An 11,613-nucleotide genomic window follows, 5' to 3' on the forward strand; every position below is an offset into this window, starting at 1 on the left:
GAACGCGCTAATCTCGGGAACTACTGGTCCGATTTGATAAATTCTTTCGGTGTTAGATAACCAGTTCATCGAGGAAGGCTTTAGGCTATATATCATCACGCTAAGATCAACAGGAGCCTCTGTTCCTGTTCTGATCTGATCCACGAGGGTGCAACCGCGCGGCACAGCTAGTTTAAAAATAACATACAGTAGGTATAAAGCAAAGTCGCTTCCCACGTCTGTCTGTATGTATGCAGATCTTATTACGCAACGAATTTTGATGCAGTTTGTTTTAATAGATAGAGTGAATCAAGAGGAAGGTTTTAGTATATAATTTATTAGTTTTTAAAGCTTCGTAACATAACATACATAGGCAGTAACACAAAAGGCTGAGCACTTTTAAATAATTCTTTTTAAAACATACCTACTCAATTGTGCTCAATACATAACCTAAAAAGTTAGAACATAACTAGCGGTCCGCCCCGGCTTCGCCCGTGGTACACGTACATATGAAAAATAGATGTTGGCCGATTCTCAGACTTACCCGATATGCACAGAAAATTATGAGAATCGGTCCACCCGTTTCGGAGGAGTACGCAGACTAACATTGTGACACGAGAATTTTATATACAGGGTGTCCCACTATTGGTATACTAAGCGCGAAGGAACTTGTAGTTTTGCATACACTGATCACGTAAAAAATACTTTAAAAAAAATTACGTCCAAAATTTTTTGCTACATTTTTCCTGAAAATCCATGTTTACTTCTCTAGCTTCGCGTAGCCGGCATATACCGCTTCTCTAATATGAGCATTTTATCTATGAAAACATAATATTAAACGATAGCTCACGTGCTGGTGGCAAAGTTGGGCGGCTCGCTTGTTATGGGTGTACACATAGAGTTTTAAGAATTCATCTATTTGAAAAAAAAAATGCGTCTGGAATTTTTTTATTATTTTTTACGTACTCAGCGTATGCAAAACTATAACCTCCTTTGAGCTTAGTATACCAACAGTGGGACACCCTGTATAAGAAAGAAGATATTAATAGTCAAAGCCAAGGGTGAAAACTGCAAAGTGCAAAGCTTTTAGTACTTATAACACATCAAAGCAAACAATTATTATGAGATTCAGTTAATCTTCTAATAAAGCATACGGTGTAATGGAGGTATGTCACCTGCTATAGGAGCCACGCCCTCTGGATGGTGTTATGCAATAAAGTGAAGTCCCATGTCCCCTAGTGGGGTAAGGGGCAGATGTATTATGCATACATCTGTTTCACTGATCGATTTTCTTTAGGGACAAGTAGGTGATCAGCCTTCTGTGTCCTACCAGACCGAGATATTTTTTTTTTATTCGTCTCCACCGGGAATCGAACCCAGGACCCCTTAGTGTTACGCTCACGCGTCAACCACTGTACCGAGGAGGCGTTATAAGTAAGTAGTAATTGAATAATATTTGAAATTTAAAGCTATTTATATACTTATACTAGCTGCGCTTCGCGGTGTCACCCGCGTGGTACCACTCCTGTTGGTCTTAGCGTAATGATTAGCCTTCCTCGATAAATGGGCTGTCTAACACCGAAATAATTTTTCAAATCGGACCCGTAGGTCCTGAGATTAGCGCGTTCAAATAAACAAACTTTAGCTTTATAATATTAGTATAGGTTATAGCGTTCTTTGTTTACGTGTAATTTTAATCTATCTATTGTCTATACCTACTAATTTTAAAGAGGTCTTTCAAATTCGAATTTAAATTGAAATTTATTATATTTACTTGCAAGAAAAGTGTTTGTAGGTAATTTTTGGAATAAAAAAAACAAGTACTTACAATATTATGTGTTATTCTGGTAAGATATGTAACTGCCAAGTACCATAGATTTTCTTTGTATCTCATGTCATCTTTAAATTCTTACAAATAAATTGAGCTGTCACTCACTTTGACACGTCCTCTTAGCACGAAGATTTTTGAAGACTGACGGCCAGCTATGAAGGTAGGTATTAGGTAACCGTTTTAGTTTGTAAAACCTACCGCTTTTTTGGGCAGTTTAGTAAAGTAATTATTTATTTATACTTATTTTAGTTGTATGAGTAAATATACATAAATTTCACAATAATTTGCTGCTTCTTTTATGTCTATAAATGATTACTTAATGTCAAAATAAATGTATTTGATATTAATTAAAATAATCCTCTCTCAATCGGAAATCTGAATATTTATATATTTTTTCTAAAACCGAAGAAATTTTTTATATCTTTTCTGCATAAAACCATCCCCATAATCAAATCACTAGAAGCTTCTATTCGCAAAATTAAAAGAGTTCGTCTGTTCGATCAAGCCCTTTTCGCGCCGATTCAACATGGCGTGCCATTGTTGATCCCGCGCCATTTTATTGAGACCCCTTCAACTGTATTCACAAGCCAAAATAGACTTTATTACAATGCAATAAGAGCGACAGTTGATTTTGGAAAGGTCTTCTTACACTGGTGTTCGATAATTTGAAGTTATTACGAGTCGGTATGCACCGCTTTGATTCAGTTAGTACTGGTTTGATCCGGTTATGGGACGGATGATTTTATATTGATATTTTTGATGGAATACGGTTTACAGTATGGGGCTCTTTAGGGAGTCGTCCCACGTTTTTATATAATAATATTCGGTTTTGTCATACTGTACCAATATTATTTTTACTGGGAAAAACTGCTGATCGGATTGACTTATTTTAGGATAGATAATTACCTAGTTTCTTTTCTGAGTTACTTATACTATAGAGTGGGTACTTTAATATCTTCAATTCGATTCTACCTATAGTGGGTACTATACTAAAGCCAATTATATTATAACTGAATCAAGAAGCTTACGGTATATCTAATACACTGGAGATTGCACTATGACCATTAACTTGTAACAAGAAACTATGACGTTGAATGACGCCTGTAAGCTAAGCCTGTAAGCTATAAGCTATAACCACACTATAACCTATAAGCTTCTTGAACTGAATCACAAACGCTACAGAACGGACACTCTCTGCCTCCCGCCAAAATTAAACATTACCTCACCCCGCGCGATCGTGATTAAAATGGGCCACATTTTTCTGCAAGGACGATACGCAACGAAGATTGACAACATTAATCAAATTGACTTAAAGTAATTTTATTATTTTGGATTTGTGATTATCGTTTTTCATGGAAAATGGTTAGATATTGTGCTGTTTACGGATGTATTTCATCAGAAAAACGCGAATTTTTTTTTACGCTAGTCACAAATGTGCCAACCATAAAGCGTTAACACACACATTTGCAGTCTCTACAGTGTGACTGTCAAAACGATAATTTTGTATGGAGTGTCCGGCGTGTGACTGAATATAAGTAAAAAGATGTAGATAGATTACAAACACAACATTCGATCTTCAAACACGGACTTTGACGTCTACTGGTGTGTGCGTTACACACCAGTAGACGTCAAAGTGATGATTCAATTACCTATCGTGACTGAAAAAATCAACTGATATAAAATGTGGCTATTTAGCCACTTTACACATTATATACACCTTTTTTATTTTATATAAAGTCATTGACTAAATATCTAACGTTTTTCGAAGTGAAACTTCTTTAGGCGCTTTCATGGCAATAGTGCAATACCGTCACGTCATGGAGTAAGACGATTTAAATATCTTTGAATCTTGCCAAAAAGATTCGCTTCTGACACTTGTGTCTCGGCACACACGCTTTATTTTTTTATTTTTATTAGTATCGCACCCGATTTGTCATAGTATGTTTTATGATATATCTATACTTAATATTATAAAGCTGAAGAGTTTGTTTGTTTGTTTGAACGCGCTAATCTCGGGAACTACTGGTCCGATTTGAAAAATTCTTTCGGTGTTAGATAGCTCATTTATCGAGGAAGGCTATAGGCTATACTCGGATTTTTAATTAGATAAAGTAAACTGACGTTTTCTGTGTTGTCAGTTTTTGATGAAATAAAAATAGAGTTGTCACAAAGTGAATGATTCAAAATCGGGAATGAATGAAATTGAATCGATCGTCTAGTGAATATTTAGTGTGTAACAATATAACACCAAATAAACACAACAATTACAACAAACACAACGTAATTAGTTACAATTAACGAAAAAATTAAGAAAACAGTAACGTAAACATCGTAAAAATAAAAATAAAAAAATGATTATAATTACATTATACTAGTAACTTATTAATCCAGTCTGTAGGTATTTATGCTCTACAAAAGGTGGCGTAGAAAATGTTTTGAAACGATATTGTTTAGGTATGAAAGGTTAATCAAAATCCAAGTTTTCGACCTTGACGGACCCAGGCGCTAGCCGCCATCTTGAATTAAAGGTGCTAAAATTAGGTATATTTTAAATAACTTCTCAATTGTTTACTAAATCACAAAGGTGTCTATGAGGGGTTCAAAGAAGACAAAATTACCTACATTTTTTTCATACATGATTATTCTGTAAGTCTTAAAGGTAAAAAGTTACAAGCGACGGAAATAATAATATTTACAGAAATCATATAATTTTAATTTTGTTTAAAAATTGTACAGCTATCATTTTTTAATTCTCTTTGATGGCCCGGGCTGGTTAATTGTGGCTTCTTCATTATCGTCGCTGAAATTTTCTGTTTCATTGTCTGTATTTTTAGTTTCCAACCATGAAATTTCGTCATCATGACCAGAAGAAATCGAAGACGCTGGAGCACGCTTTCTAGTAACTTTTTACGGAGGGGACATGGATAAGGAATCCTTAGAAGATATCCGATATGAACGATTCGTAAAGTTATCAATAAAAAGTAAATTTAATCGACGAAATTTCATGGTTGGAAACTAAAAATACAGACAATGAAACAGATAATTTCAGCGACGATAATGAAGAAGCCACCATTAACCAGCCCGGGCCATCAAAAAGAATAAAAAAAGATTGCTGCACAATTTTTAAACAAAATTAAAATTATATGATTTCTGTAAATATTATTATTTCCGTCGCTTGTAACTTTTTACCTTTAAGACTTACAGAATAATCATGTATGAAAAAAATGTAGGTAATTTTGTCTTCTTTGAACCCCTGATAGACACTTGTGTGATTTAGTAAACAATTGAGAAGTTATTTAAAATATACCTAATTTTAGCACCTTTAATTCAAGATGGCGGCTAGCGCCTGGGTCCGTCAAGGTCGAAAACTTGGATTTTTATTAACCTTTCATACCTAAACAATATTGTTTCAAAACATTTTCTACGCCACCTTTTGTAGAGCAGAGGCTTTTACATTTCCCCACAGACTGGACTATATATCATATATAGCTTTATATATTACAATTAGAAATAATGTTATTTTATAGTTTGAAATGATGAACTATTCACACTCATTGTTCATTCATCTGATTGAATGAGAACTGAATTCCTCACTATTACTTTAAATGTGGCAACATTATTTTACAAAGTGACATTAGCTGCTGTCAGTTTACTTTATCTAATTAAAAATCCGAGTATATATGTTACGGCTAAAGGTAGGTGAGAACATAAACTTAAGATTAGCCGGCTAAACTTAGGTTTATTTTCGACGAGGTGTTAATGTTAGTTTGTTCTATCTTTAGCCGGCTAAACTTAAGTGTAACCGCAGGCCCGTGGCTAAAAATGTCGGGGTGGGTAGATTTGGTTACTATAATACATGTAAGGAACAGGGCGAGTGTTTTCTGGCACTTCGCCGGCTGCTGCCGCAGCACGCTCGCTGCGCTCGCTCGGCTCGTGCGGGTCTTAAGAGTTCTAACCTAACCTAACCTAGCCACCAGCTTTCTGCCCTGAGTCGGGGTGGGTAGATTTGGTTACTATAATACATGTAAGGAACAGGGCGAGTGTTTTCTGGCACTGTGCGGGCCCCTCAAGCCCTCCACCGGCCCGGCGCTAACCAAATCTACCCACCCCGACATTTTTAGCCACGGGCCTGCGGTTACACTTAAGTTTAGCCGGCTAAAGATAGAACAAACTAACATTAACACCTCGTCGAAAATAAACCTAAGTTTAGCCGGCTAATCTTAAGTTTATGTTCTCACCTACCTTTAGCCGTGACATATATATCATCACGCTACGGCCAACAGGAGTGGAGCCACGGGGCTGAAACCGCGCGGAGCAGCCAGTATCACATAAAGAACATCGAGCAATATTTTATTGTAGAATTAAGTTTGAAAGCTATGCATTTGTTCTAGCATCTGTTAAATATACTAAATTAATCTATAATTTAGCTATTATATATCTGACAAAAGGTGACTTTATCGCCAATCTTCAAAATGGCGTCGTTTAATGACATAATGACAGTGAAATGTCAGATCCCTTGGCGGCATTTAACCTTTTTACAAAGCACAGATAATAAAGGGTGAGTTTAATATAGAGTAATAAAGAGGTCCTTTGATTCGATTATAAAATTATTAAAATTTGATTAAAAGATTTGATGTACACTAAAAAGGTTAAGAAAGATATATGCATAACAATATAATAATATTATGTACTTACATGTTAAAACAACTTTTATAAAATCAATTTTAGTTATTGACGAAAAACTAATTTGAAGGTATTGTATTGAATATATGTATATTAATTTTTAATACTTGTATTGAAGGAGAGAAGCCATTTTTTTACTTTTCGTTTGAATTATGTGTATATAGTATGATTGTACATTGCAAAATGCAAAACGACTGCTACTTATTTATTTTAGCACTAGCTTTCCGGCCGCGGCTTCACCCGCGTTTTCAGAGAAAAACCCGTTCCCGTAGGATTTCCGGGATAAAACCTATCCTATGTCCTTTCTCGGGTATCAAAATATCTCTATACCAAATTTCATGCAAATTGATTCAGTAGTTCAAGCGTGATTGAGTAACAGACGGACAGACAGAGTTACTTTCGCATTTATAATATTAGTAAGGATTCATTGGCACATGAAAGACCTCCTAGTGTTTCTTGGTTATATTAAGTTGTCGAACTTTAATAAGACATTATTTTGAAACCCCGAAGCAAATAGAGGAGTTTATTAGTTTGACGTGACTTTCTGTTTGTGGCGTAATATCTCCCAAACGGATGAAGCGATTTGAATTTAGTGTTTTTTGTAGTTGGTAAATTTTCAATTTAGTGTGCCTACTTCTAGATTTATAATCTAAGTATTCTTCAATTCGTCGTCTATTCAACAAAAACCTAAAGATGACGTCACAAAACACGAAAGTCAGAACACTAATTGGAGCGATAAGCCGCCAACACATCGTCATTATAGTTCCTTGCCTGTATTTAGTAACGTAATAGTGCTAGGGTTGCCAACGCTTAAAAATATTTATTGTGAAGCGGCTTAATTGCATAGGTAAGTAGTTATGTATACCTACTCTAAAATTATTAATTAATTATTCTAATAAATTTAGAGCAATATTGGACTCAATCCATTGTATTTCAAAATATTAATAGATAGTAAATTTTCTTGGATAAACTTTATCTACCTATAAACAAAAAATTAAATAAAATGTTTTTTTTTACAATATATTGATGAATTAATGATAATTTACAATGTACAGGTGACGTCCTTATCGCTGGCAGCAATCTCAATCAGACTACACAATAATTGAGATCTTTTATAATGTGGTGGTCATGGTGGTACATAATGTATATGTATATACATATACAAAAAATATTATGTATCAAATACATAAATAAACGCAATATAAATTTAAAGATATTATATCTCACAACGTTTTTGAGAAAAAACCTATATAACTTTAAGAAATCAGTGCCTATTTCACCATTAAATGCAAAATTGAATAAAATTAATTGACATAGATATTAACATATTATTTCTCAAAAAAATTTTATATATAAAAATTAACTAGTGCCAACCCTATTCCCTTGTTAGTGTCTGTCACCATTCATAGCCCTTAACATTGTGGCCACGAAGCAATACAAAAATAAGAAGCATTTTGGAGATATTTCGCGATTTTTCGATATTTTTTTTGCATTATTTAAAGTTCTAAGATATTGTACAAATTTACAAAACATCTTGGAAATATGTACGAAATATTATCATAACTAGGTACTTACGTTTATAGTTAACTGTAGACGTAACCTTTTTATTCTTGTACCATGCTTGTACATACGTAGTATATTATTATTAGTCTGTGCTTGTACCTACATTTTTACCAAAGACTATTTGTTTGTTGGTTGATTTTCCTGCTTTCTTAATACTTAAACATTTTAGTCACATTTTTATAGCTACGTCACTTTGGAAAAATACAATAAAATGATTTATTGATCAGGAATTGATTGATCCACACTATTTAGGGCCGATTTTTCAATGCTTGGATATATGACCTATGATAATAGATATTGGAATTAAAAATAATAATGTAGCTTATTTAAAATTGGTTTCGAAAATTCTAATTTTGAATTTACATTCTTCCCGGTTGCGGAGCTCACATTAGAAACTAAGTTTCTAAATGGTTTCTAACATTTGATTTTAAGCTCTATCTCATTAAAGATATAGTTGAATTTAGCGAATAATATTACACATCACAAACAATGAACAAGATATTCAAACCCTTATTTATATTGTAATAGAGTTCAAAATGACTTCATACAAACTATACTTGCAAAACAACATCACCATTGCGCTATTCATCGTCTTATTGCTTAGAAAATAAGGTTGAAAACAGCGTAATTTAATAAAAGGAATCGATTTAAGGGCTAGTCCTCCAGTTAAAAACAATTAAGTTCCGGCTTTCTTTTGACGTGGCTTGATGGAGTTCTTTGTAGGGCCCTTATCTTGTCAGACTTTTAAGATGGTAAATGAATAAAAAAAATATGATAGAGTGACATTTTAAAGAAGGAATTTTTAAATTGTTTACGTAGTTTAGGAATATAATAATTTTCTAATTACTTCCATATTACTAGTACGCTAATAAAATAAGATCAGATAGGTATTTAATTCTGTAACATTTTATTATGTTCATTAGACTTTACAATTTTTGAAAATAAAATTTATCATTTATGGGGTACTTACTTATTAATAAATAATAATATAAGTACCCATCTAAATAATTTAGATACGTACCTATTTTATAAATTTGAAAGTATAATTATTTAAGTTTAAATTGATAATTTCACATATTTTCATATGGAATGTAAATTTAAGAAAAGTTTACAAAGTCTTTACCAAATGATAAATTGCATTGACTTAAATTAATTAATTAAAATAAATTTAAATTTGTATATTTTTTTCATGACGCGTAGAATAAAATATTATATGAGTAATACTGACTTTTAAACGTAAAAAGAAAAAAAAATACCATTGCCAATAAAAAAAAACTATATGTCAAAAATATAGCGAAATTCCCGCGTTTTGTCATCAACGCGCGCTTACGCCAATTACCAAGTGATTATCCTAGTCGACGGTAGATGGCGCGCATCGGATTACTGTCCATTGGGACTTGTTAGCGACCGTTGTTTATTTTGTTCTCTATTTTGTGATTTTGCGTTGTAACACAGTAATAAAGTGGATTGGTGAATAATAGGGTAGTAATGGTTTGTTTTTTAAATATTTTTGATAACTTTGTTTACCTAGTTACCTATAGTTTGTGTGTTATAATTGTAAAAATGTGGGTAAGTTAATTACTTAGATTTATGTTTTTGAAGGCAAATATACGAGAATAAATTAAAATGTATGCGGTTGTCTCTCGTTTGACGAATTTTTCATGTTTGAAAAGTTTGATATAAGTACCTATAAGGTATTTTATAGCAAAGTTGCTTCCCGCGTCTATCCTAATGTTTGTATGTAGATATAATGTATATGTAGATATAATTAGCTCTTTAAAACCACAGAGCAAGTTGTTTAAATCTACAAAAACGGATTTTGATGCAGTTTTTTTATAAATAGTGTGATTCAAGAGGAAGGTTTAGTTATAAGTTATAATTTATTAGGTTAAAACAAATTGGGCGAAGCTGCAGGCGGTATCCTAGTTAGTAGTTACCTACTTATATTATCACTGTTAATTAAAAAAAAGTCCCTTATTTATTATGTAACCGTTTTTAATTTTTATCCGTGTTTACAGTCAGTATCATAGAGGAGAGTTAAGGTTATGGAATCAGTATCCGGAATGGAAGACCGTTGTTTAGGTCGGCGCGACATAATGTCAGGGATTGCTTATAAGCAAACACTTGAAAAAAGTTTGAAAACGTATACCAATTGCAAAGGATTTTGAAACGGAAATATACAATGGAAATTACAGGTAAGACTAGTATTATTATATAATTTATAGTAGGTAGTAGAAATACACCATGAAACTAAGTACCTATATTGTGTTTTTATAAATTTTCACTCGAAAGGTTAAAAAATAATACCTACGTGTGGCACTCGAGGACTGCCGCGGTTAAAGCTATTGCATAGCATCGCATCGCTGTGCCGGTTGGAGTGGGGAGCGTGAGGTTTTTTCGTTACGAATTTTTACATTCGGCCGCCGCGCTCAAGGCCCGCGATAGAAGCTATGCAATAGCTTAAAAATATTGTACATTTTTTTGTTTGATTTTACACCGTACTTTAAATATATTATATAGGTACTGTACATTGTAATGTTAAAATATGGTGTGGTACATTAAATTCTTAAATAAATAAATACACTTGTATTACCTTATGGTTTTATAATATCTTACTAGATGTGCCCTGCGAGTTTACCCGCATTTCTTCGCTCTTATTAGACTTTAGTTCACCTTAAGATAAGATAATAATATAGCCCTCCTCGATAAAAGCGCACTGAAACAATTTTTCAAATCGTTCCCATAGTTCCAGAGATTAGCGCGTTCAACCAAACAAGTAAACAAATTTTTCAGTTCTCTCCGAATTCGGCCAAAAAGAAATAGGAAAATACTTATAAATACTACGAAACTCTCTAATCATAGTATATCGTCATTCTCTAGATTATTCATACATTCCAAAACATTCGATTCATATAATAAGTACCTATGAATATAACCTATATACAGGGTGTCCGTACATTGGTATACTAAGCGCGAAGGGACTTGTAGTTTTGCATACACTGATCACGTAAAAAATACTTAAACAACAAAATTAGGTACGTCAAAAATTTTTTGCTAAATTTTTCCTGAAAATCCATGTTTTCTTCTCTAGCTTCGCGCAGCCGGCATATACCGCTTCTCTAGTGTGAGCATTTTGTCTATGAAAACATAATCTTAAACGATAGCTCACGTTCTGGTGGCAAAAATGGGCGGGTTGCTTGTTAGGAGTGTACACATAGAGTTTTAAAAATTCATCTATTTGAAAAAAAAATGCGTCTGGGATTTTTTAAGTATTTTTTACGTACTCAGCGTATGCAAAACTATAACCTCCTTTGAGCTTAGTATACCAACAGTGGGACACCCTGTATATAAGTTATGGATAATACCTTCATAGTAAACGTAAATAGATTTCGCAGTACATTATGTTTCTCGGAAAGTACCTTTGTATAGATATAGGTAATCACGTCACTTGGTTGGTTACAGTGTTAGCGGAAAGATAAAAAAAATGTTGTGTGGTTTTATGAAACCACGGTAAAAGTGAAACTTAGGCACGAAATTATCGTGTTTGTACGATAATA

Source organism: Colias eurytheme, chromosome 30 (genome assembly GCF_061535395.1).
Source record: "Colias eurytheme isolate Ceu_HAF_F1 chromosome 30, ilColEury1 Martin Lab GWU primary, whole genome shotgun sequence".
NCBI lineage: Eukaryota > Metazoa > Arthropoda > Insecta > Lepidoptera > Pieridae > Colias > Colias eurytheme.